Raw genomic sequence first — 26147 nt, 5'->3', positions numbered from 1 at the left:
CTCTCAAGAGTCTTCTCCAACACCACAGCTCAAAATCATCAATTCTTTGGCGTTCATTGTTCTTCACAGTCCAACTCTCACATCCATACATGACCACAGGTAAAACCAGGACCTTAGTTGGCAAAGTTATGTCTCTGCTTTTGAATATGCTATCTAGGTTGGTCATATGGAGAAGGCAATGGCACCCAACTCCAGTACTCTTGCCTGGAAAATCCCATGGACGGAGGAGCCTGGTGGGCTGCAATCCATGGGGTCGCAAAGAGTCAGACATGACTGAGCAACTTCACTTTCACTTTCCACTTTCATGCTTTGGAGAAGGAAATGGCAATCCAGTGTTCTTGCCTGGATAATCCCAGGGAAGGGGGAGCCTGGTGGGCTGCCATCTATGGGGTCACACAGAGTCGGACACGGCTGAAATTACTTAGCAGCAGCTTGGTCATAACTTCTCTTCCAAGGAGTAAGCGTCTTTTAATTTCATGGCTGCAGTCACTATCTGCAGTGATTTTGGAGCCCAATAAAATAAAGTCTGACAATGTTTCCACTCTTTCCCCATCTGTTTTCCATGAAGTGATGGGACCAGATGCACAGCTATGTTATTAGAAAAACGTGTAGAATACCTACCTCAATTCCAGGAAGAGATTCTTTTCTGAGAAAGATTAGCACTGACTCCAAGTGAGAATCAGGAGAAGAAAGGGTGGGGCTTGTGGCTTGCTCTTTCTGTACAACATGGCAAGGTCAGTCCTTTCCTACTTAGGGTTTCTTCCTACCTAAATAGTTTTTTTTTTTTTTTTTTTAAGTGAGTGTCTTCTCTCCCCAATTTTTTTCAAGAGTTTCATATTTCTCAGTATCCCATTCTAGAACCTAGAGCAACAATACTCTGAAAGTGTATGCTGATTTGAGAATATTGGAATGATTTTCAGCTTTTGTATTTAACAGAAACAGTCAGAGGAAACACAGGATCCTAGACTCCCAGAATACATAGCTAAGATAGATTTCAGAGAATTTAATCTAGACTCTTCCTTTTACAGATGGGAAAAATGTAGATTCAGTGAGGAGATTCCCAGAAGAAAGCTGGTTAGTTGTATTTCCTCAAAGAGGTTATCTCTTGTCACATGCTTTTATTTATGAAAAATTGAGGTAATTGGAAAAATTAAACTATAGAAAGAGGGACAGTAGTAGGTATCTATTGAGTAGAGAAACATGGGAGTTGTGTGAATGGGGTTAAGATTCCCCAAGTCTGGAAAGACAGTGGTGGTTTGAGACTCAGAGATGATTTAATTTTACTTAAGTGCCCATTTATTACACACCCCACCTGCATCACTCTGACCTACTTCAGTTGGGAGATCACTTAGATTTCCTAGACTATTTCCTCAGTGTTCATTGAGATAGGTTTACTCATGAATGGGAGACCATATCTGCCAGAATCTTAAACTTGGCCAAATTGGGAAACAAACAAACAAACAAACAAACCTGTCATTTTCCCCTCAGTTTAAAAGATACTTTCCTTTACTTTTAATATATTCATATACTACATTTATAATAACCATATTTATATCTGGCTGTTATTTCACATATGTTTGTGTGTGTCTAAGTAAAAATATGCAGGTTGTAGGTTCACTGTAAGATTTAGACTGGTACAGTATTAAAAGTATCACCTCAAAAGATATTCAGTATATACATAAATACTTTAAATCTACACTTTGTATATAATATTAAATATTTATTTATATATATTATATTATATTATTTTGTTGTTGTTTAGTCACTCACTCATGACTGAATCTTTGTAACTCCATGGACAGTAGCATGCCAGGCTTCCTTGTCCTTTAAAATATCCAAGAATTTACTCAAACTCATGTCCATTGAATCAGTGATACCATACCACCGTCTCTCTGTTATCCCCTTCTCCACATACCCTCAGTCTTTTCCAGCATCAGAGTCTTTTTGAGTGCATCAGCTCTTTGCATCAGGCAGCCAAAGTATTGGAGCTTCAGCTGTAGCATTAGACCTTAAAATGAATATGCCAGGTTGATTTCCTTTAGGACTGACTGGTTTGATCTCCTTGCTGTCCAAGGGAATATCAAGAGTCTTCTCCAATACCACAGTTCAAAAGTATCAATTCTTTGGTGCTCAGCTTTCTTTATAGTCCAACTCTCACATCCATACATGACTAATGGAAAAACTGTAGCTTTGACTATAGGCACCTTTGTCAGTGAAGTGATGTCTCTGCTTTTTAATGCACCGTCTAGGTGTGTCATACTTTTCTTCCAAGGAGCAAGCATCTTTTAATTTCATGGCTGAAGTTACCATCTGTAGTAATTTTGGAACACAAGAAAATAAAATCTGTCTCTGTTTCCATTTTTTCCTGATCTATTTGCCATGAAGTATGGGACTGGATGCCATGATATTTGTTTTTTGAATGTTAAGTTTTAAGCCAGCTTTTTCACTCTCCTCTTTCATCTTCAACCACAGGCTCTTTAGTTCCTCTTCAGATTCTACGATTAAGGAGGTGTCATCTGCATTTCTAAAGATATTAACATTTCTCCCAGCAATCTTGATTCCAGTTTGAGCTTCATCCAGCTCGGCATTTTGTATGATGTACTCTGCATATGAGTTAAATAAGCAGGGTGACAATATGCAGCCTTGATATACTCCATTCTCAGTTTGAAACCAGTCTGTTGTTCCATGTCCGGTTCTTACTGTTGCTTATTGACCTGCATACAGGTTTCTGAGGAAGCAGGTAAGGTGGTCTGGTATTCCCATCTCTTTAAGAATGGTCTACAATTTGATGTGATCCACACAGTTAAAGGCTTTAGCATAGTCAATGAAGCATAAGTAGATGTTTTTCTTGAATTCCTTTGCTTTATCTATGATCTGGTGGATGTTGGCCATTTGACCTCTGGTTCCTTTGTCTTTTCTAAATCCAGCTTGTATATCTGAAAATTCTTGAGTCACAGAGTGTTGAAGCCTAGCTTGGAGGATTTTAACTACAACCTTGATAGCATGTAAAATAAAGGCAATTGTGTGGTAGTTTGAATATTCTTTGACATTGTTCTTCTTTGAGATTGGAGTGAAAACTCATCTTTTCTAGTCCTGTGGCCACTGCTGAGTTTTCCAAATTTACTGGAATATTGAGGGCTGCACTTTAACAGCATTATCTTTTAGGATTTGATATAGCTCAGCTGGAATTCCATTGCCTGCACCAACTTTGTTCATAGTAATATTTCCTAAGATGCACTTGACTTCACACTCCAGGATATCTGGCTTTAGGTGAGTGATCACACCATTTTGGTTATCCATGTGATTATTATTATTGTATCACTCTTCTGTGTATTTCTGCCACCTCTTATTAATATCTTCTGGTTCTGTTATTTCCTTGCAATTTCTGTTCTTTATTGTGCCCATTTTGTATGAAATATTCCTTTGGTCTATCTAGTTTTCTTAAAGAGAGCTCTAGTCTTTCCCATTCTATTTTTTCTTCTATTTCTTTGCATTGTTCACTTAAGAAGGTTTTCTTATCTCTCTTTGCTATTCACTGGAATTCTGCATTCAGATGGATGTATCTTTCTTTTTCCCCTTTGCCTTCCATTTCTCTTTTTTTCTTAGCCATTTGTGAGGCCTCCTCAGACAAACATTTTGCCTTTTGCATTTGTTTTCCTTGCGAATGGTTTTCATCATCACCTCCCGGTACAATGGTATGAACCTCTGTCCATAGTACTTCATTCACTGTTTATCAGATCTAATTCCTTGAATTTGTCATTTCCACTGTATGGTTTTTACCTTCTCTATGATTGTTGAAAAAAAGGCATAATAAATGCATGCATATGTGTAACTGAATCATTTTTCTATATTTCTTGAAACTGCCACAACATTGTTAAACAAATATTCGCATGCTAAATCACTTCAGGCATGTCCAACTTTTTGCAACCCTGTGGATCATAGCCTGCCAGGCTCCTCTGTCCATGGAATTCTCCAGGCAAGAATACTAGAGTGGGTTGCCATGCTCTCCTCCAGGAGATCTTCCCTACCGAGGAATTGAACCTGTTTCTTTTACATCTCCTGCATTTGCAGTCAGGTTCTTTACCACCAGCACCACCTGGAAATATTCCAATAAAAAATAAAAAGTTTGAAAATGTACACTCTGGTGAAGGTTTGGTTTCTCTTTCCGTTATATATTTCCCCAGCCACCTGTGTGTGTCTCACTCCTTCTCTGTTATTATCACATCCCTCTTAACCCATAGTTTGAACAGCAAAAAGCCGTCCATTTGTCTCAACAAAGTTGCCTAAGAATTCTGAAAAGACTGGTATGTTATGCGTGCCTCATTTCTCTACAATCAAAAATATTTTAAGATAAATGGGAGAGGAAATGTGTTTATGAATAGAAATGGCAGTATTTTGATTTTATCAATTCCCAACTTGTCACCTAATCTATTTTGTTTAAGTGGCAGGCATTTTTTTTTCTTTTGCATTTAAAAAATGCAACGTATTCAAAGCAAAAGACAATTTAGTCTTGAGTCTATGAACCTTAGGGAAATTGTTTGATATGATCAATATTTTTCAGCCAGAGCTACAATGAGGTATGTGTCTATTCTGAAATATGTGCTATTCTTTCTTTAAGATCTTGTTTATTAGTCATTGTGAAATACTGAACCATGTAACTTAACATTGAGTTCTTTGAGCTCTTTGACAATGAATGAGTTATAGTTATTCCCTCCCTGTTACATTTACTTATGAGACCCAATTGGGCAAGACCATGTTTGTAGCATTCCTTGTGTCCCTTGGAATGCTAGAGACTAGAAACTGTTTGGGGTACCAAGAACATGACTTCTTTAAGGTAGAAAAATATTTTAAAAATAATATGTGTTATCCTTTTTATCTTAAAAAATCAGCTACAAAATTTCAGGAAAATATACTCTGATACCCTCTGACTTGTTTCTGATAATAATAGTAAAGGTCTTCATTTAATGGTCATCACCACAATCGTCTGCACCACATCTTCTGCACAGTCATCATTATCACTATCATCATGATCCTGAATTATTAAGCAAGTTTTATGAAGGAGACACTGTTCTATGTACTTTACATATTTACTATTTCCATTCATTGTGTTGTTGATGTTCAGTTGCTTAGTCATGTCCAACTCTTTGAGACCCCATGGACTGCAGATTGCCAGGCTTCCCTGTCCTTCAACTAACACCTAGAGCTTGCTCAAACTCATGTCCATTGAGTCAGTGATGACATCTAACCATCTCATCCTCTGTCATCCGCTTCTCTTCCTGTCTTCAATCTTTCCCAGCATCAGGGTCTTTTCTAATAAGTCATATCTTCACATCAGGTGGCCAACGTATTGGAGCTTCAGTTTCAGTATCAGTCCTTCCAATGACTATTCAGGATTGATTTCCTTCAGGATTAACTGATTTGATCTCCTTGCTGTCCAAGGGATTCTCAGGAGTCTTCTCCAACACCCCAGTTCAAAAGGATCAATTCTTCAGCACTCAGCCTTCTTTAAGGTCCAACTCTCATATCCATACATGACTACTGGAAAAACCATAGCTTTGACTAGATGGACCTCTGTTGGCAAAGTAATGTCTCTGATTTTTAATGTGCTGTCTAGGTTGGTCATGTGTTTTCTTCCAAGGAGCAAGCATCTTTTAATTTCATGGCTGCAGTCACCATATGCAGTGATTTTGGAGCCCTAGAAAATAAATTCTGTCACTATTTCCATTGCTTCCCCATCTATTTGCCACGAAGTGATGGGACGAGATGCCATGATCTTAGTTTTTTGAATGTTGAGTTTTAAGCCAACTGTTTCACTCTCCACTTTCACCTCCGTCAAGATGCTCTTTAGTTCCTCTTCACTTTCTGCCATAAGGATGGTGTCATCTGCATATCTGAGGTTACAGATATTTCTCCTGGCAATCTTGATTCCAGCTGGAAGAATGGCATTTTGCAATATTGTATTCTGCAAAAGTTAAATAAGCAGGGTAACAATATACAGTCTTGACATACTCCTTTCCCAGTTTTGAGCCAGTCTGTTGTTCCATATTTGGTTTTTACTGTTTCTTCTTGACCTGCATACAGGTTTCACAGGAGACAGGTAAAGGTGATCTGGTATTCCCATTTCTTTAAGTATTTTCCACAGTTTGTTGTGTTCCACACAATCCAATGCTTTAACCTATTCAGTGAAGCAAAAGTAGATGTTTTCTTGGAATTCCTTTGCTTTTACGATGATCCAGCAGATATTGGCAATTTTATCTCTAGTTCTTCTGCTTTTTTAAAATTCAGTTTGAATATCTGGACGTTCTCGTTTTATGTACTATTGACACCTAGCTTGGAGAATTTTGAGCATTACTTTGCAAGCATTTGAGATGAGTACAATTCTGCTGTAGTTTGAACATTCTTTGACATTGCCTTTTTTGGGATTGGAATGAAAACTGACCTTTTCCAATCATTACAAGCCTGTAATGTAGTTATTCATGACTATTATCATTTTTAGAAACCTGAAGCTTAGCCACAAGAACTATCTGCTTTTAGAGAGACAACTGTGCCTTCCAAGACAGCAAAATATCTACATTTTATTTCATTAGTCTTTATGCTATTACTTCCTTAATCTGTTTTGTTTGGCTCTTGTTTCACATAGGTGTGTATGTCTAAGTAAGAATAAGCATATTGTGTCATTAGTCTATGATTGGAATTAGCACAGTTCTGCTTTATTGACTATGCCATAGCCTTTGACTGTGTGGATCACAATAAACTGTGGAAAATTCTGAAAGAAATGGGAATACCAGAGCACCTAACCTGCCTCTTGAGATATCTATATGCAGGTCAGGAAGCAACAGTTAGAACTGGACATGGAACAACAGATTGGTTCCAAATAGGAAAAGGAGTACATCAAGGTTGTATACTGTCACCCTGCTTATTTAACTTCTATGCAGAGTACATCATGAGAAATGCTGGACTGGAAGAAACATAAGCTGGAATTAAGATTGCCAGGAGAAATATCAATAACCTCAGATATGCAGATAACACCACCCTTATGGCAGAAAGTGAAGAAGACCTAAACAGCCTCTTGATGAAAGTGAAAGAGGAGAGCGAAAAAGTTGGCTTAAAGCTCAACATTCAGAAAACGAAGATCATGGCATCCAGTCCCATCACTTCATGGGAAATAGATGGGGAAACAGTGGAAACAGTGTCCAACTTTATTTTTGTGGGCTCCAAAATCACTGCAGATGGTGACTGCAGCCATGATATTAAAAGACGCTTACTCCTTGGAAGAAAAGTTATGACCAACCTAGATAGTATATTCAAAAGCAGAGACATTACTTTGCTGACTAAGGTCCGTCTAGTCAAGGCTATGGTTTTTCCTGTGGTCATGTATGGATGTGAGAGTTGGACTGTGAAGAAGGCGGAGCACTGACGAACTGATACTTTTGAACTGTGGTGTTGGAGAAGACTCTTGAGAGTCCCTTGGTCTGCAAGGAGATCCAACCAGTCCATTCTGAAGGAGATCAGCCCTGGGATTTCTTTGGAAGGAATGATGCTAAAGCTGAAGCTCCAGTACTTTGGCCACCTCATGCGAAGAGTTGACTCATTGGAAAAGACTCTGATGCTGGGAGGGATTGGGGGCAGGAGGATAAGGAGACGACAGAGGATGAGATGGCCAGATGGCATCACGGACTCGATGGACGTGAGTCTGAGTGAACTCCGGGAGATGGTGATGGACAGGGAGGCCTGGCGTGCTGCGGTTCATGGGGTCGCAAAGGGTTGGACACAAGTGAGCAACTGAACTGAACTGAACTGAAGGAGTATCACCTCATAATAGATTGTTGTCCTTCTGGTTATTGAAGATTAGCCTATAGAAGATTGATTCTCTTTCTGAAAACTATATAACATTCAAAAAATATTTTTAAATATTTCAGAATTATAGAGTGACTTTAGATTGTTAGGACATTAGGGTTCCTGGCCTGAAGAAGCCAAGAGCCGGTACAGCCAGAAGGAGAACATTCCATTGTAAGGGATTTTAGCTAGTATATGCAGAGTTGTTTATTCTTGAAAATTCATCAGGCTATACACTTGTGGTCTGTGCACTTATCTACATACATGATATATATCAGTTTAAAGAATAAATTTAAAGTTATATAAAAATATAAGGTGGATATTTAGATTATTCCTTGTGAAAAAAAAAGTCAAATAGATTTCAGTTATTGAAAGCTGTTAGTGGTAACTGGTTAAATGAAACAAAATTAACCTTTTTGTTCAAGTATTTGGAATGACTGAATCAGTAACAGGTAATCTTTTTGGCATGAGAGTCAATCAAGAAAAAACTTTTTTTTTAATTTAATGAGCTATAATATTAAAACAAAAAGCTATACTGATTTTCATAAAAAACTTGTTATTTTACAACTAAGTTTGCCTTCTTTATTAAAGAGAATAAATGCAATAAGAAAATGACCCCATTTTTAAACAACTAAAATGCACAAATGTTGGAATCTGTTTAAAAACAAGACAAAACTAGAATGAGCTCTTCCTTAAATAGGTGACAGTTGAAATACCAGACACCCTGTTGTGCCCTCTAAATATAGGATAATAAAATGGGAATGGCCTTTCCTCAAAATTTTTACTCCTCTTTTGCAGTTGAAGTCTACATGTCACCTGCTCTCTGACTCAACCTTGGCATGCACCTATCAAAGAAAAATGTCAGCAGCAAAAAGTGGGAAAGCATTTTTCTTACGTGTTTTCAGAGACTTTTTCTTTTTTAAACAGAAAAAGCCATTATACAGTTAAAAACTTCTGAATTCAATTTTCTCTCCCTTTGTCACCAGAGGAGAAGTTGGTGCATCATTTTTATTCTTATTACATACATATATCTGTTCATAAACATTGAATCATGTCCTTTTGCAACTTGCCTTTTTAATTCATAATATATTTCCAAAATAATCTGGGTATCTATGTTTATGAGTATGTTTATAGTTTGTTAATTTTATATGATCTTTATGATTTCTTGTATGAATATGCTACCATTATTCATGCTCTTTCTTCCTTGAAATATTTTCCTGTGTGTATGTGAGTGCTTAGTCACTCAATCGTGTCCTACTCTTTTCAATCCCATGGACTTTAACCCGCCACACTCTTCTGTTCATGGGATTCTCCAGTCAAGAATACTGGAGTGAGATGTCATTTCCTGCTCCAGGGAGTCTTCCCCACCCAGGAATCAAACCTGGTCTCTTACACTGCAAGCAGATTCTTCCCCACTGATCTAGGAAGGAAGCCTAAATTGAAGGCAACATTTTGCTTATGAATGTGAATTGATATGTTGTTGTTTAAATATTCATTTCTCTGGTTTACTAGTGAAAGTTTGCACCTTTTCACATGATGGGATATCTTATGAGTTTTAATACAGATGATTTGTATGTTTTTAATGTATTTGTAAGGATTCTGGATACTAATATTATGTCACGTTAGTTTTGGGCCTAGTAAATATCTTCTCTCACTCCAGGACTTCACTTTATTTATAGAGATAATTAATTTTAATTAATTTAATTGGAGGCTAATTGCTTTACAATATTGTAGTGATTTTTGCCATACATTGGCATGAATCAGCTACGGGTGTACATGTGTCCCCCATCCTGAACCCCCCTGCCACCTCCCTCCCCATCCCATCCCTCAGGGTCATCCCAGTGCACTGGCCCTGAGCTCCCTGTCTCATGCATCAATCCTGGACTGGCAATCTATTTCACATATGATAATATACATGTTTCAATGCTATTCTCTCAAATCATCCCACCCTAGAGGTAATTTAAATTGTCAATAGTGAAAGAAAGTGAAAGTTCCTCAGTCCATCTGACTCTTTGCAACCCCAGGTACTATTCATGGAATTCTCCAGGCAAGAATACTGGAGTGGGTAGCTGTTCCTTTTTCCAGGGAATCTTCCCAACTCAGGGATAGAACCCAAATTTCCCACATTGCAGGAGTATTCTTTATCTTCTGAGCCACCAGGGAAGCCCTAAGTGTCAATATGTCACGTTTAGTCATTCATCAAACTTTTTTTTATAGCTTGTGGATTTTATATTAGTTTATTAATCCTCTCCTATTTCAAATATCTTTCTACATCCTTCTAAGTTTTTTGATTTTGCTTTTCACATTTTTGCATTTTATCTATATGGCATGAGATAAGAATCCGATTTTTCCCCACAAGCAGTTGATACCCTTCAAATTATTAGATAGTCTGTTGCATGCTAAGTCACTTCAGTTGTATCTGACTCTCTGCAGCCCTATGTCCTGTGGCCTGCCAGGCTCCTCTGTCCATGGAATTCTCAAGGAAATAATACTGGATTGGGTGCCATTCCCTTCTCCAGGGGACCTTCCAGACCCAGGGATCAAACTAGCATCTCTTATGTCTCCTACATTGGTAGACGGGTTGCTAGTGTCACCTGGAAAGCCCTATTAAGTAGTCTATCCTTTCCTGTGTACCCATTTTTAATGCCACTTCCATTATATTCCAACTTGAAATATGTACAAACATAATTGCAGAATTTTTTTTTCTGCCACCTTGAACTAGTTGTCTACAGATTATGTAAGTTCCAATATCTGACATAGTGAGTCATCATTTCTTATATATACAGTCCTTCTTGACTTGCCTTAGGTCTACTCTTTCGTATAAATTCTGGAGTTGTTATTTCATTAATTTAAAATGTGTAACTTTGGTTTTATAAAAATGGGATCTTATATTATTTTTATAATGTGGAAATTTAATCCCATTTTCTTTTATTATGATTATGGATATACATGGTCATGTGTCTATAGCATTCTATTTTATTTTGTTTTTCATGATTTATCTTTGCTTCCTCTAGTTTCTTAGAATTCTGTTTCTTTTAGTAGTTATCCTAAAATTTATGCCATACATAACTGAATTAAATTTAATCAGTATAGTACCTTTGACATTGCAAAAGTAAAAGTGGAAGTTAGTAAAATGCTATCATTAAAGACATGAGAAAACTAACAAACTATAAGTATATATCCAAATAAATTATTGTTTCTTGGAAGATAATCTTTCTCTGTCCTCTATGTCTCTGAATCTCTTTTTAATTTTTTTTAATAGTTTTCTCTCTGTGCTGCATTCTGTGTTGCGTCCTCAACCTATTTTCTAGTTCTCTTCAGCTGAGTCATATTTGCTGTTTAATGTATCACTTGAGTTTTAATTTTATAGCTATGTATTCAGTCTATTGTCAATTATTTTTAAATATAGTTTTCTTTTCCATACATGGTTCCCCAACATGATTTTTGTCTCTTTTTTGCTTCATCTTTTGCTGGTAAATATGTTCTGTTTTTCAGGATTATATATTATTTCTAGCTCTTGCATTGCAAACTCTCACTTTCATTTTAGCTTCTTACTCTTCCCCATGTTGATTCATTTCCTCATATCGTTTCACTTGGTTTAATAATTTTCTGTTCAGTGAGCACTCTCTTTTCTATGGGAATTTTTTGTGTGGATGATTGCAAAAGTATTTCTACAGAATTTTTTTTATTTTTGCTTTTCTCAGGTTTGATCATTTCTCAGCTTAGCAGCTTCTTACCATGCTTAGCACAAGATTTAACTTAAAATTTCTCATATGGCACTGATGTCTATCTACATTTCTAGCCAATAAACAAACTACACTGAGATTTTTCTAGTTCTCCTAATTGCCTGTCTACAGCAGAGGAATCCCCTGTAGTATCAATCCAGAGCAGAAAAAGCACTAATATTTGCTTAATTTCAAAGCAGATTATTTTGGTAACTAACACATTCCCATTTTCTCTTTTATATTCACACTTATCCTTGTTCAATCTTCGATTTTTTCAAAGAAAATTCACGTGATATTGAAGAATTATTAGACTATTATTTAGAAATTATTGAATTCAGTATCCTGAAACTACACATGTGGGTAGGGCAGAATAGATTTCTTTGTGTGTGACTCCCATCTGCTCCTTTAACAAATAATTATTAAACATATTGAATATATTTTGACTTTGAACCATTCACTTCTTTGTATTTTCCATTAAATAAGTAAAAATTAAGTGTAAAGTAATTACATTGGAATAAATGATAGCTAAGTTCTTTTTCAGCTCTAAAATTTCATAAAATTTGAGCTCTGTACAAAGTAGAACTCAGTAAGCATTTCAGTTTACATAGCCACTACCATTTTGGAGTTTCTGGTATTGTAGGAAGCAATATGGTACCCAAAGTTTTCATATACACATTTATATGATTTTGTGCTCTCTCCTTGGATTCATGGATTTATGTTTAAATTTTGGCTTTTATTTATTATCTGTGTGGCCACGGTTAAATTACTCAGTCTCTCCAAATGTTCCCATTTAATATTTTAATTGAGAATCATTTAATATTCATGATATTATCATCTCATCATAAATGATATTAATAATACTCAACTTGTTGGTTTAGTATGAGAATTTAGGATTTTGAGAGAATCAGGGCACATTCCTCTGTGTCTTGCATTTTTCTCATCTGTAAAATTAAAATAATAATTATTACAGAATTATAAGAATATAAATTAAATTATAATAAATTGCTTAGCCTTGTGTTTCAATAAATGACGCACTACTGTTATTAACTTATTTCATGGCATATTGAAACAGAAAGGTGGAGGGTCTTTCTGGCCAGGCTTCTTCCTAACCCCAGGTACATTCTCCCTGATGCAGCCCCATGGCTCTTCTGGGTGTGAGCTTGCTTTCACTCTTGTCAGTCCTCACAGGCATTTGTATCTTTTTGGCCCTGGACAACACTGAAGCTGTGTTCACAGCTGTACCCTTGGGACTAGTTACTTGGAAAAAGATGCTGACTACTTTTTGAATTTCCACTTTGCTCTTTCATTATTGCTAAGACTTTTCTCTATCAGCATGTGCTTCTGCTCTCTGCTCCCTTGAAGATTGCCTTCCCTACAAATCTGTAGTCCTTTTCTCTATTCTGATCCCCTGTAGATTTTGCTGAGTCATGTCACTTACAATATGCATAGTCCTTGTAGTAGGACATGCATTTTACTACCTTTCCATTATAAAGTGTGAAAACAGCTATCCCATGTTACAGACATTTGAAATATAGCGGACAAGAAGGGCAAATATTTAGGAGGAGGAGTGGGGAGGGGTAGGTGCATGCTCAGTCATGTCTGATTCTTTGTGACCCCAAGGACTGTAGCCCACCAGGCTCATCTGTCCATGGGATTTTCCAGGCAGGAATACTGGAGTGAGTGCCATTTCCTCTTCCAGGACATCTCCCGACCCAAGGATCAAACTTGAGTCTCTCGAGTCTCTTGCATTGGGAGGCAGATTCTTTATCACTGTGCCACCTGGGAAGGAGGAGGAGTGGGGAAAACAAAAAGGAAGAGGAGAAGAAAAGAATATGACTAAGAGGGAGGAGAGGGAAGAGAAAGGAAGATGGAGAGAGGGAAGGGGAGGAAGAAAAGTGGAAAAATCTAAATGTACTTTTGCAAAGTAGACTTTTTTTCTCATTTGCTTTAATAACTTACCTCATGTTTTATATATTGGTTAATGAAACTAAATAAAAATTTTGGCTTTTTGTTGTGATTAACTATTCTACCTTATCATGATCAGCTATAATGAACTAATGCCAAAGTCACTGAGAATGTAATTTTTAAAATTACCCAAGTACTTGCACTAAAGCATTTTTCATGATCCTAGAAACAAACTACTTACTTCCACTTAAAGCAGAAACTCAAGTCTAAATTTTGAGGCCTGATCCTATGACCTTTATTCCAGCTGACTTAGCGGAAAATTTCCATCATTGTCATGATAAATATAATGATAAATGGTCATGATAAATAACTACAGATTATAATATAAATAGTAGGTGCATAATAAGTATTAGGAGCCTTACATATTTTTCTATAACCCACACAATCAATTTGCGAAATCTGAATTTTAGCAACTTTCCCAGATGGTAGTTGACAACCAGAGGACAGGAACCTTAGTCTTCCTGGCCCTACTGCTTACGTATTTGTATCATTTCACTTGGCATGCCACGTCTCATCATTTTCTACAGCAAATTTACTGAAAAGTGACTTAATTTTCTGATCTTAGAACTTAAACTTTATGTATCTAATGGTAGAATAAATTTCGGACTTCATTTCGTGATGTAAGCTTTATTAAATCTAATTGAAATGAGACAACTTGCATTTTTCTGAACTAAAATTATTAATAAATACCCCTTGAATAATACATAAAAATATATAAGTGGTTTAATATTTATCTTTAAAATATGTTTTGAATTATAAACCTTTCTTGTCCCTCTAAAATTAAACACCTTAAAATTATAAATTCAGAAATGGTTTATAGATTACATTCTGCCATTTCTTTAGAGATCCTCTAAAGGCTAGGAAATTGTGTGTGTGTATCCTTGCTACAAACCAGTATTGAGAAGTCAATTAGAGAATAAAAGTAACATTTAATACCCACAGGATGTCTTATCACCAAGTAATATGTCAAAAGCATACTCAGGAAACATTGCAGGCAGCCTAGTAAAGATAGTGATTAAACAGTGAAGTGGAAAATTAGTGTTTAAAATTTATATTTTAAACTGTTTATTCAATAAATATTTATAATTTTCTTTGCTACATATAAAACACAAATTAGATCCTGGGATAAAAGAGTTTTACAGTCCTATGTAAATTGCTGACTTATAACATAGAAAATAATATGGCACAAAAGAGAGATGTTAAACCACATTACAAATCAAAAGAGGAAATAAATGATTTACAATTTGGAGTACAGAGGAAAGCTATGTAATAGAAAATGACTGTATTGCAGTATTCTCATTTCAAATTTTTTTTTTTTTTAGTTTTCTCTGTTATTTTCACTGCTCATTGAATGTATGCACATCTTTATTGATTTTACTGACCTCCCTTGCATTTTCATACGTCAAGTGTTTTAGTCTTGCAAAGGAATCCTCTGGAAACAAGCAGTAATGAAATAGGAAAAAAACCAAGAGATAATCAGCAAAATCAAAACTGGTCCTTTGAAAAAATAAACAAACCAGATTGTATTACCACATGAAGAAACAAGAATGATTAAAAAATAAGAGAGACTACACAAATATATATTTTGAATAGTGAAGAAGTGATGTAACTGTAGATATATTAGAAACATAAGAGAAAATTTTATACTATAGCAGTCAGTTACTTAAAATTTTAGGAACCAGATAGCTTTCTAGAAAAATAGAAATAGTTAAGTATACTTAAAAATGAACCAATAACCATTACAGAAATGTTTTCATAGAAAATTATAGAGATAAATGGATTTATGACTATAATTCCTGTATGATACAAAGTGTACCAGAAAATAGAAAAATAAGGAAAACTGTAACTCATATGAGGACAATAAGTATCAATGCCCAAATCAGATAAAAACAGAAAAGAGAATATAAGCTCTTTTCAGGTATGACCACATATGCAAAATCTTAAAATTAGCATATTAAATCCAACATAATTTTTAAAATACATTGCATTATATTTAAAGTCATTTTTGTCCAGAAAAGTGATGGTGGGCCATATTATAAAAATCACCTCAGTGTACTTCTGTCCATTTATTTATTTATTTATTTTTATTGGAGGATAATTGCTTTACAGTATTGTGTTGGCTTCTTCTGTACAATATGAATCAGTTATAAGTATACATATAACCCCTCCCTCTTAAACCTTCCTCCCCACCCCATCTAATCCTTCTAGACTGTCACAGAGCACCAGGCTTAGTTCTCTGTGGTAAATGCAATTCCCCGTTAGCTATAAGTTTTACATGTGGTAATGTGTATATTTCAATGCGATTCCCTCGATTCATTCCACCCTTTCCTTCCTCTGCTGTGTCTACACGTCCATTATCTACATCTTTGTCTCTACTCCTGACCTGAAAATTGGTTCATCATCAAATAGGCAGAAGACCTAAAGAGAAATTTCTCCAAAGAAGATGTACAGATGGCCAACAAACACGTGCAAGCAATCTCAACCGCTCTCACTATTCAGTTCAGTTCAGTTCAGTCAATCAGTCATGTCCGATTCTTTGTGACCCCATGGACTGCAACACAGCAGGCTTCCCTGTCCATCACCAACTCCAAGAGCTTGTTCAAATTTATTGAGTCGGTGATGCCTTCCAACCATCTCATCCTCCATCATCCCATTCTCCTCCTGCTTTCAATCTTTCCCAGCATCAAGGTATTTTCCAGTGAGTCAGTTCTTCACATCAGGTGGGCAAAGTATGAGTTTCAGCCCCAGCATCGATCCTTCCAATGAATATTCAGGGCTGATTTCCTTTTGGATGGAATTGTTTGACGTCCTTGCTGTCCAAGGGACTTTCAAGAGTCTTCTCCAACACCACAGTTCAAAAGCTTCAGTTTTTTGGTGCTCAGCTTTCTTTATAGTCCAACTCACATCCATACATGACCATTGGAAAAACCATGACTAGATGGTTTTGACTAGATGGACCTTTGTAGGCAAAGTAAAATCTCTACTTTTTATTTTATTTATTTATTTTTTAATTTTTATTTTTACTTGATTTTACTTTACAATACTGTATTGGTTTTGCCTACTTTTTAATGTGCTGTGTAGGTTGGTCATAACTTTTCTTCCAAGGAGCAAACCCCTTTGAATTTGATGGCTGCAGTCATCATCTGGAGTAATTTTGGAGCCCAAGAATATAAAATCTCTCATCATTTCCATTGTTTCCCCATATATTTGACCTGAAGAGATGGGACCAGATTCCATGATCTTAATTTTCTGAATGTTAAATTTAAGGCAACTTTTTCACTCTCATCTTTCACTTTCATCAAGAATTTCTTTAATTCTTCTTCACTTTCTGCCATAACGGTGGTTTCATCTGTGTATCTGAGGTTATTGATATTTCTCCTGGGAATCTTGATTCCACCTGTGCTTCATCCAGCCTAGTGCTTTGCATAATATACTCTGCATATAAGATAAATAAGCAGGGTAACCGTATAAAACCTTAAGCTTTTTCTTTCCCAATTTGGAAACAGTCTGTTATTCCATGTGTGGTTCTATTTCCCAGGAGGCAGAGAATGTGGTCTGGTATTCCAATCTCTTTGAGAATTTTCCAGTTTGTTGTGATTCACACAGTCAAAGGCTTTGGCATTGTCAATGAAGCAGAAGTAGATGTTTTCCTGGAGCTCTCTTGCTTTTTTGATGATGCAACAGATGTTGGCAATTTGATATCTGGTTTTTCTACCTTTCCTAAATCCAGTTTGAACATCTGGAAGTTCATGGTTCAAATACTGCTGAAGCCTGACTTGGAGAATTTTGAGCATTACCTGCTAGTGCATGAGATGAGTGCAATTGTGTGGTGTTTTGAACATTCTTTGGCATTGCTTTTCTTTGGGATTGGAATGAAAACTGACCTTTTCCAGTCCTGTGGCCACTGCTGAGTTTTCTAATTTTGCTGGCACATTGAGTGCAGTATTTTCCAAATTTTCTGCCATCTTTAGTGCATCTCTCATTATTAGATAAATGCATATCTAAACTACAATGAGGTATCACCTCACAGTGGTCAGAATGGCCATCGTCAAAAAATGTACAAGCAATAAATGCTGAGGAGGATGTAGAGTAAATGGAACCGTCTTTCACTGTTGGTGGGACTGTAGACTGATATAGTCAATATGGAGAACAATATGGAGATTCCTTCAAAAACTAAGGAATAAAACTAACCTCCATTGAATTTTTTAAAAATTACATTGATTACAAACAAGAAAAAATTTTTAAATTTTAACATTTAGCAAATATTGTGGATGAGAAAAAAATTAATTTTGAAATAGGTCTCAAATAAAATTTTCTTAATAGATTGGAAGGCATCTACCAAGGCCCTATATAAAATATCTTAATTATTGGATAATATGCTAAAATATTTGCATTAATAGTGGTACCACTTCTGACATTTAAATTATTACTAGAAGTCTCAACCACAAAAATAAATAAATAAATAAATAAAAATAGAAGCTTCAGAGAAGAAGGGAAAAAATTATTTTATTGCGAGTTTGGCAATAAAGAGTTTATTGGCAAACTAAACTCTTATAGTTTGACTATAAGAGTTTATAGCTAAACTCTTAGAAGAGTATTTAACAGGTTTTCTTAAGAATATGCAAAAATTGAAAGTGTGTTTGTTCTTCAGCCATAGCAAAATGGAGAATATAATAAGGGGAAAATAGTACCACTCATAGTAATGACCATGAGGAACCTATTACTACATATATAACACATGGAAGACCTTTACCAACAACAACAACAAGAAACAAAAACAGAAACAATATATGATTAAAAAGAAATTGGATGAAAGGGAAAGAATCACAATGTACATGAATGACAAGAGTTAATATTATAATGAGGTTATTTTTTCCCAGATGAATTAATTCAATAACATTTTAATCAAAATTCTAAGAGGGTCCAGGAATTGCAATGACATTTTTAGAAAAGATATATCTTTTCAGGAATACTTTACTACACTTAAATGAACTAGATATGCCCATGTCTGCACATAAATCTCAATCCATCTTGGGTGAAAAAGCAAATTGCAGAATGAACAACAAGTTTTATACTTCTGTAATGCAGGTCAGGAAACAACAGTTAGAACTGGACATGGAACAACAGACTGGTTCCAAATAGGAAAAGAAGTACGTCAAGGCTGTATATTGTCACCCTGCTTATTTAACTTATATGCAGAGTACATCATGAGAAACACTAGACTGGAAGAAACACAAGCTGGAATCAAGATTGCTGGGAGAAATATCAATAACCTCAGATATGCAGATGACACCTCCCTTATGGCAGAAAGTGAAGAGGAGCTAAAAAGCCTCTTGATGAAAGTGAAAGAGGAGAGTGAAAAAGTTGGCTTAAAGCTCAACATTCAGAAAACGAAGATCATGGCATCCGGTCCCATCACTTCATGGGAAATAGATGGGGAAACAGTGGAAACAGTGTCAGACTTTATTTTGTTGGGCTTCAAAATCACTGCAGATGGTGACTGCAGCCATGAAATTAAAAGATGTTTACTTCTTGGAAGAAAAGTTATGATGAACCTACATAGTATATTCAAAAGCAGAGACATTACTTTGCTGGTTAAGGTCCGTCTAGTCAAGGCTATGGTTTTTCCTGTGGTCGTGTATGAATGTGAGAGTTGGACTGTGAAGAAGGCTGAGCGCCGAAGAATTGATGCTTTTGAACTGTGGTGTTGGAGAAGACTCTTGAGAGTCCCTCGGACTGCAAGGAGGTCCAACCAGTCCATTCTGAAAATCAGCCCTGGGATTTCTTTGGAAGGAATGATGCTAAAGCTGAAACTCCAGTACTTTGGCCACCTCATGTGAAGAGTTGACTTATTGGAAAAGACTCTGATGGTGGGAGGTATTGGGGGCAGTAGGAGAAGGGGACGACAGAGGATGAGATGGCCAGGTGGCATCACGGACTCGATGGGTCTGAGTGAACACCGGGAGTTGGTGATGGACAGGGAGACCTGGCATGCTGCGATTTATGGGACTGCAAAGAGTCGGACACGACTGAGCCACTGAACTGAACTGAACTGAATGCTTTTAAAAAATGTAAGTAGGATCTGTTGTATGGACATATGTGTAGTAAACATTCAAGAACAAGCATCGTAAAGGAGATAAAGCATAAAGCAGCTCACCAGTATAATAGAGGAAACATGGGCTTAAAAATTATGAAAACGTATCATCCACTGAGTTTGCTTTTTTTTTTTTTCTCACAAAGATCTGTGGGAAAAATTTCCATTGTTAACATTTGTTAAATCTGTGTGTGGGGTGATGTGGCATCTTTATATTATTCTCTATATTTTCTGTAATGTTTTAATTGCAAAATTTATAATTTTAGGCACAAGTGTGCCCCATTCCCTTTTTTTTTTTTTTTTTTTTTTTGTTTATCTATTTGGGAACTAGGGGGCAGAGAATAAAATAAGTTGAACATCATGACTTCACTTCATCCTTTCCATCATAGACATACTGGTTTATCGTGGTAGGATATCAGCTCTATCATGGGATTTTGGATTTAGAGAGAAGCAGAAATCACATCAGGTGCTACTTCCTCCTAGAGATAAGAAAAATATCTCTTATCATTGATCAGGGATTTGGGAATATGTGCCTCCAGCATCTCTTCTCTCTGGAACTCATTACTTCACAGTCTACATCAGGTAATGAAAGCTGAAATCTGACATTACCTATAAGACTGATAGAAGCTCTGTCTGGGATAAAATTTTATACTTTTGGGCTGTTTTTTCATTCTTTTTTCTCCTTGAACCCTTAAGTCAGTTTCCCCTCATCTTTCCTATCTTTTCATTTTTCACTCTTCTTTCATATCCAGATGTTGAAAGTTAACCTGTTTTATGGACCAATTTTCCAGCCCCTGGTTGTTTCTTTTGTGACTAGTTGGTATGGGTTAGTAGAGCCAAGAGGCCAATATATTTTAGGGAAAAATTTCTGAAATCATTAATTTGTAAGGATGTTAAAAAATGTTCTTCAAAGTCTTATATTACATCAACATTGCCAGTCAAATTCCCACTAGCCCCTAATACAGCTACTCTGGACAATGAAAGTCTGATAGAAAAAGAATTAACCATCCATGAAATGGCTTAGACAGTTGCTCCAAACCAGTGAAACAGAGCTCTTGAAGTCACTTATTTCAGTAGTGTCAACTCTCTTGTTATTGTCTAAGGCCCAGAATGATTGTACCAAAAATCTCTACTGTTGATTTCTAAGAAAAAAAACATATATATTTCTTTCCCATGTTATTGGATATAAATCACAATTTTGGTGGAATTAGCAAGATATTGCACTTATTCTGGAAAGGTACAGCTGGTGTTCTTGTTAACTGGGCAGATTTGTTTTTCTGAATCTGATTCTCTTGATTGAAGAAATTATGGTGTGAGAAATTTGTTTCATTAACTCATAACACATGTGCATGTATAAAATACATCATTTACAGTTGACTGCTAAGGGATAACATAGGAAAATTATATACTAATCATGGGGGTTTATTCTGGTGCTGAAAAATGAGATGTTAAATTATACCATAAGAAGCATAATATAGTGAATTTGTATGATCTATAGAGATGGGCAAATTGAATTGCACATGATAAATGAGTTTTCAGCATGAATATCCACAAATAAATCATCATCAGTAGATATTTTGATTTATTAATGAGAGGGTAACAGGCAGGAAGGCCAGGGGTCTCCAAAGGGAGAAAATAGCTTGCAAGTGTCAGACATTTTTATCTCTCATTTTATCTCATTTTTATCTCTTAAGCGGCAGGAGGAAACAAACTAGCCATATTTTTTTCCTTGTCTATACAAATTTAAAAGGAGGTTTCTCTTAAAATACTGTGTTGCCATAATGACACCTGGTTTCACCTGAAGTTAACCATTCTCAAACCTTGAGATAACCAATGCATTTTTCTTATGGAAATGTTTGTCTTAGGCTATGCTAATGTACTATGCCTTTACCCCAAACTCTGTCTTCACGTCAGTTCTTCCTCTTGGCTCAGAACCTACTTGACAAGCCAGTATGTTATACTTAGTTATCGTTCCCCTAATCTGTGTAAAGGAAAAAGTTTGTATGGTGATCTGCCCTTCTACAGGATTCAAGTTAATCATTTTATGGCCCAGGATGAACCATTTGGTGCCAAGATTATCCCAAAATCCATCTTATGGATGAGGGGCCTGATGCCGTTCTGAGTTTTAAGACATTCCTTTCTTTTATTAACAGACTGCTAGTGACTATAAAACATCCAGCTGAAGACTAGCAAGGGGGTACTCTTTCTGCCCCCTTCTGATGCCTGTGTCAGAAGCTTTCTCTATCTTTTTTATACTTTAATAAAACTTTATTACACAGTGCTCTGAGCGATCAAGCCTCGTCTCTGGCCCCAGATTGACTTCTTCTCCTCTGTGGGCCCAAAATCCCGGCATCTTTGCGTGATTCAGCAACAACCTTTTATTAATATAACTGGGAAGCAGCCCTTTGGAATGTGCATGTTATTTTCAGTGGTTGTCCTTGTAAAAGACAGCTAACTTATTTATGTGCTGTGGGTTTTTTTTTTTTTTTTTTCTGTAACTTCTCTGAATATTTTGAGGGAAGAGTTTATTCCCTTGGGAATAAGTTTCCTTGCACATGAAGAGAGAATGGATGGTAATCTGATTAGCTCAGTGCCAACATACAGAGTTCAACTTGATCAAATTAAGCAGGGCAGTTGTGAGGTCTCTTTCTCTACCTTTTACTTAAATGAAGTCGTTGCATCTAAATGTACCTATTTCCCTAATGAGCAAACTCTGGGCATTTTATTTTCTACCAGAGTTGCAAAGTCCCATATCTTAGTCTTAAACTTCTACTTCAATATAATTGGAATATTAATCAGCATTCATGTGTGTTTCCATCAACTGCAATCTAAAACTGTAACTTATATATTTTTGAGATTAGTTGTTTGTCAGTTGTTTCATTTGCTATTATTTTCTCCCATTCAGAAGGCTGTCTTTTCACCTTGCTTATATTTTCCTTTGTTGTACAGAAGCTTTTAATTTTAATTAGATCCCATTTGTTTATTTTTGCTTTTATTTCCAGAATTCTGGGAGGTGGATCATAGAGGATCCTGCTGTGATTTATGTCTGAGAGTGTTTTGCCTATGTTCTCCTCTAGGAGTTTTATAGTTTCTGATCTTACATTTAGATCTTTAATCCATTTTGAGTTTATTTTTGTGTGCGGTGTTAGAAAGTGATCTAGTTTCATTCTTTTACAAGTGGTTGACCAGTTTTCCCAGCACCACTTGTTAAAGAGATTGTCTTTACTCCATTGTATATTCTTGCCTCCTTTGTCAAAGATAAGGTGTCCATATGTGTGTGGATTTATCTCTGGGCTTTCTATTTTGTTCCATTGATCTATATGTCTGTCTTTGTGCCAGTACCATACTGTCTTGATGACTGTGGCTTTGTAGTAGAGCCTGAAGTCAGGCAAGTTGATTCCTCCAGTTCCATTCTTCTTTCTCAAGATTGCTTTGGCTATTCGAGGTTTTTTGTGTTTCCATACAAATCTTGAAATTATTTGTTCTAGTTCTGTGAAAAATGTGGCTGGTAGCTTGACGGGGATTGCATTCTGCAGCTCAATTCCAGAAAAATAAACGACCCAATCAAAAAATGGGCCAAAGAACTAAATAGACATTTCTCCAAAGAAGACATACGGATGGCTAACAAACACATGAAAAGATGCTCAACATCACTCATTATTAGAGAAATGCAAATCAAAACCACAATGAGGTACCACTTGACACCAGTCAGAATGGCTGCGATCCAAAAATCTGCAAGCAATAAATGCTGGAGAGGGTGTGGAGAAAAGGGAACCCTCCTACACTGTTGGTGGGAATGCAAACTAGTACAGCCACTATGGAGAACAGTGTGGAGATTCCTTAAAAAATTGCAAATAGAACTACCTTATGACCCAGCAATCCCACTTCTGGGCATACACACGGAGGAAACCAGAATTGAAAGAGACACATGTACCCCAATGTTCATCGCAGCACTGTTTATAATAGCCAGGACATGGAAACAACCTAGATGTCCATCAGCAGATGAATGGATAAGAAAGCTGTGGTACATATACACAATGGAGTATTACTCAGCCGTTAAAAAGAATTCATTTGAATCAGTTCTGATGAGATGGATGAAACTGGAGCCAATTATACAGAGTGAAGTAAGCCAGAAAGAAAAACACCAATACAGTATACTAACACATATATATGGAATTTAGGAAGATGGCAATGACGACCCTGTATGCAAGACAGGAAAAAAGACACAGATGTGTATAACGGACTTTTGGACTCAGAGGGAGAGGGAGAGGGTGGGATGATTTGGGAGAATGGGAATTCTAACTTGTATACTGTCATGTAAGAATTGAATCGCCAGTCCATGTCTGACGTAGGGTGCAGCTTGCTTGGGGCAGGTGCATGGGGATGACCCAGAGAGATGTTGTGGGGAGGGAGGTGGGAGGGGGGTTCATGTTTGGGAACGCATGTAAGAATTAAAGATTTTAAAATTTAAAAAAAAAATAAAAATATTAAAAAAGAAAAAAAATAAAACTGTCACTTAAAAATTATTAAACAGAAAACAAAATGTTTCATCTACTCATTAATTTAATAGGTACCAACTCTGTCCTTGTAGATGAAGGGCTATGCTAGAGCTTGGAGAAACAGAATGAACACGATGCAGCCTCTGCCTTCCTGGAAGTGGCAGTAAAATGAGATAAAGAAATATCTAAATTGACTACTATAAGTGTGGTTTGTGCTTGATTAGAGGGAGGACAAGGCACCATGGAACAGATGTGTAAACTGGAGAGGATCCTTGAGGAGCTGAAATGTTTGCCACAGTAGAAAAGGTGGTGATAAAAGACTTCCAGGAGGAGATGATGGTCAAATTGAATCTTGAAAGATGTAAAGAGCAGTTAATCATATCCCTGCAAGGAGAGTGGCCTGTGCCACAATCTGTAGATTAAAAAAGAGTATATTTAGGGGTCTTGAAGAGGTCAGTCTGTTGAATGGTCTATAATGTAAACTGAAGAGAATAGTGGAAGCATCTTGGTATTTTTTGAAACTAGTGTAATTCTATATCATCTGCTTATTTTCTACATAGGAGGAAAAGGGTTGTATAATGGCAAGACACTAAGGTTCTAGCCAGACTTGGAGTTCAAATTCCACCTTTAAAGCCTGTTCCTTGTAAAACCTTACCTAATCTTCTCAGCCTCAGCTTTTTTGTATGTCATTTAACAACAATCATGATAACTAAGGACATGATGATAACACATATAGAGTTGTTGTGGTACTCATATGAGAAAACATGGAAGTGTCTAGAGAGTGCATAACACATCAGAGTTTTTAATGTATGTTAGTTTCCTTTTATTTTTGTTTCCTATTTTCTAAAATTGAGAACTTGATTCTTTCCTCCATAACTGGGTATTGAGAATCAAATACAATTATTCATGGAAAGTCACCAATAAATGAACTTAGATATATTTCATGTTCATTATTTATTGTTGTGTGTGGGAATAGATTTAGAGCATTAAAGGTAGAATGTCCCCATAAAGACCTCTATATAAAGACTCCTTTACAGTTATTTATTCTCTAATCAGTTACAGCAAGGTGGGACAGCAATAAGGAAGATAAAACATCTAGTTTCTCATTCATTTTTAATCATTACACTGAAAAACACCAGAGCTTTCTACTACCTCGTTCAAGCCATTTGTTTCTCTCTGTCTGCTGCTGCTAAGTCACTTCAGTCGTGTCCAACTCTGTGTTGCCCCATAGACTGCAGCCCACCAGGCTCCCCCATCCCTAGGATTCTCCAGGCAAGAACAATGGAGTGGGTTGCCATTTCCTTCTCCAGTGCATGAAAGTGAAAAGTGAAAGGGAATTCGCTCAGTTGTGTCCGACTCTACACGACCCCATGGACCACCAGGTTCCGCTGTCCATGGGATTCTCCAGGCAAGAGTACTGGAGTGGGGTGCCATCACCTTCTCCGTTCTCTCTGTCAGTATCTACTAATTCTTTAGGCCAAAGATATGTCTTTCTAGAGCATATCAATGTAGACTTTCTGGCTCATTCAGGTCTTTATTTCAAGATCAGAGAAGCAGCATATGTTGATGTATGGCAAAAACCATCACAATATTGTAAGGTACTTATCCTCCAATTAAAATAAATTAATTTAAAAAAGAAAAGAAAAGAAAAACATAATATAAGACCATGGATTAGGGTTCCCTGGCTCCTGCTCATGCAGGAAACACAAGTTTGATCCTTGATCCAGGAAGATCCCACATGTCACGGAGCTACTAGGCTCAGTGCACCACAACTGTTGAACCTGTGCTCTAGATCCTGGGAGCCACAACTACTGAGACCTCACACCAAAACTACTGAAGCCCACATGCACTAGAGCCTGTGCTCCACAACAAGAGAAGCCACTGCAATGAGAAGCCTGAACACTGCAGCTAAAGAGTAGTCCCTGTTCCACCTGCCTCAACTAGAGAAAAGCTGATCCAACAGCAAAGACCCAGCACAGCTATAAATAAATTAATTATATTAAAAATAACTTTTATCCAAAATACACA

General features: G+C 36.5%; 1 protein-coding gene across 1 annotated transcript in view; it reads left to right on the top strand.

The window, feature by feature from the left end:
- CA10 (carbonic anhydrase 10) overlaps positions 1-26147 on the top strand; it is an 834592-nt gene that overhangs the window by 146690 nt on the left and 661755 nt on the right. The gene's annotated exons all lie outside the window — the stretch shown is intronic.

Source organism: Capra hircus, chromosome 19 (genome assembly GCF_001704415.2).
Source record: "Capra hircus breed San Clemente chromosome 19, ASM170441v1, whole genome shotgun sequence".
Taxonomy (NCBI): domain Eukaryota; kingdom Metazoa; phylum Chordata; class Mammalia; order Artiodactyla; family Bovidae; genus Capra; species Capra hircus.
Note: the sequence above shows the minus strand (reverse complement) of the source record. Positions and strands in the feature narration are given on the sequence as shown.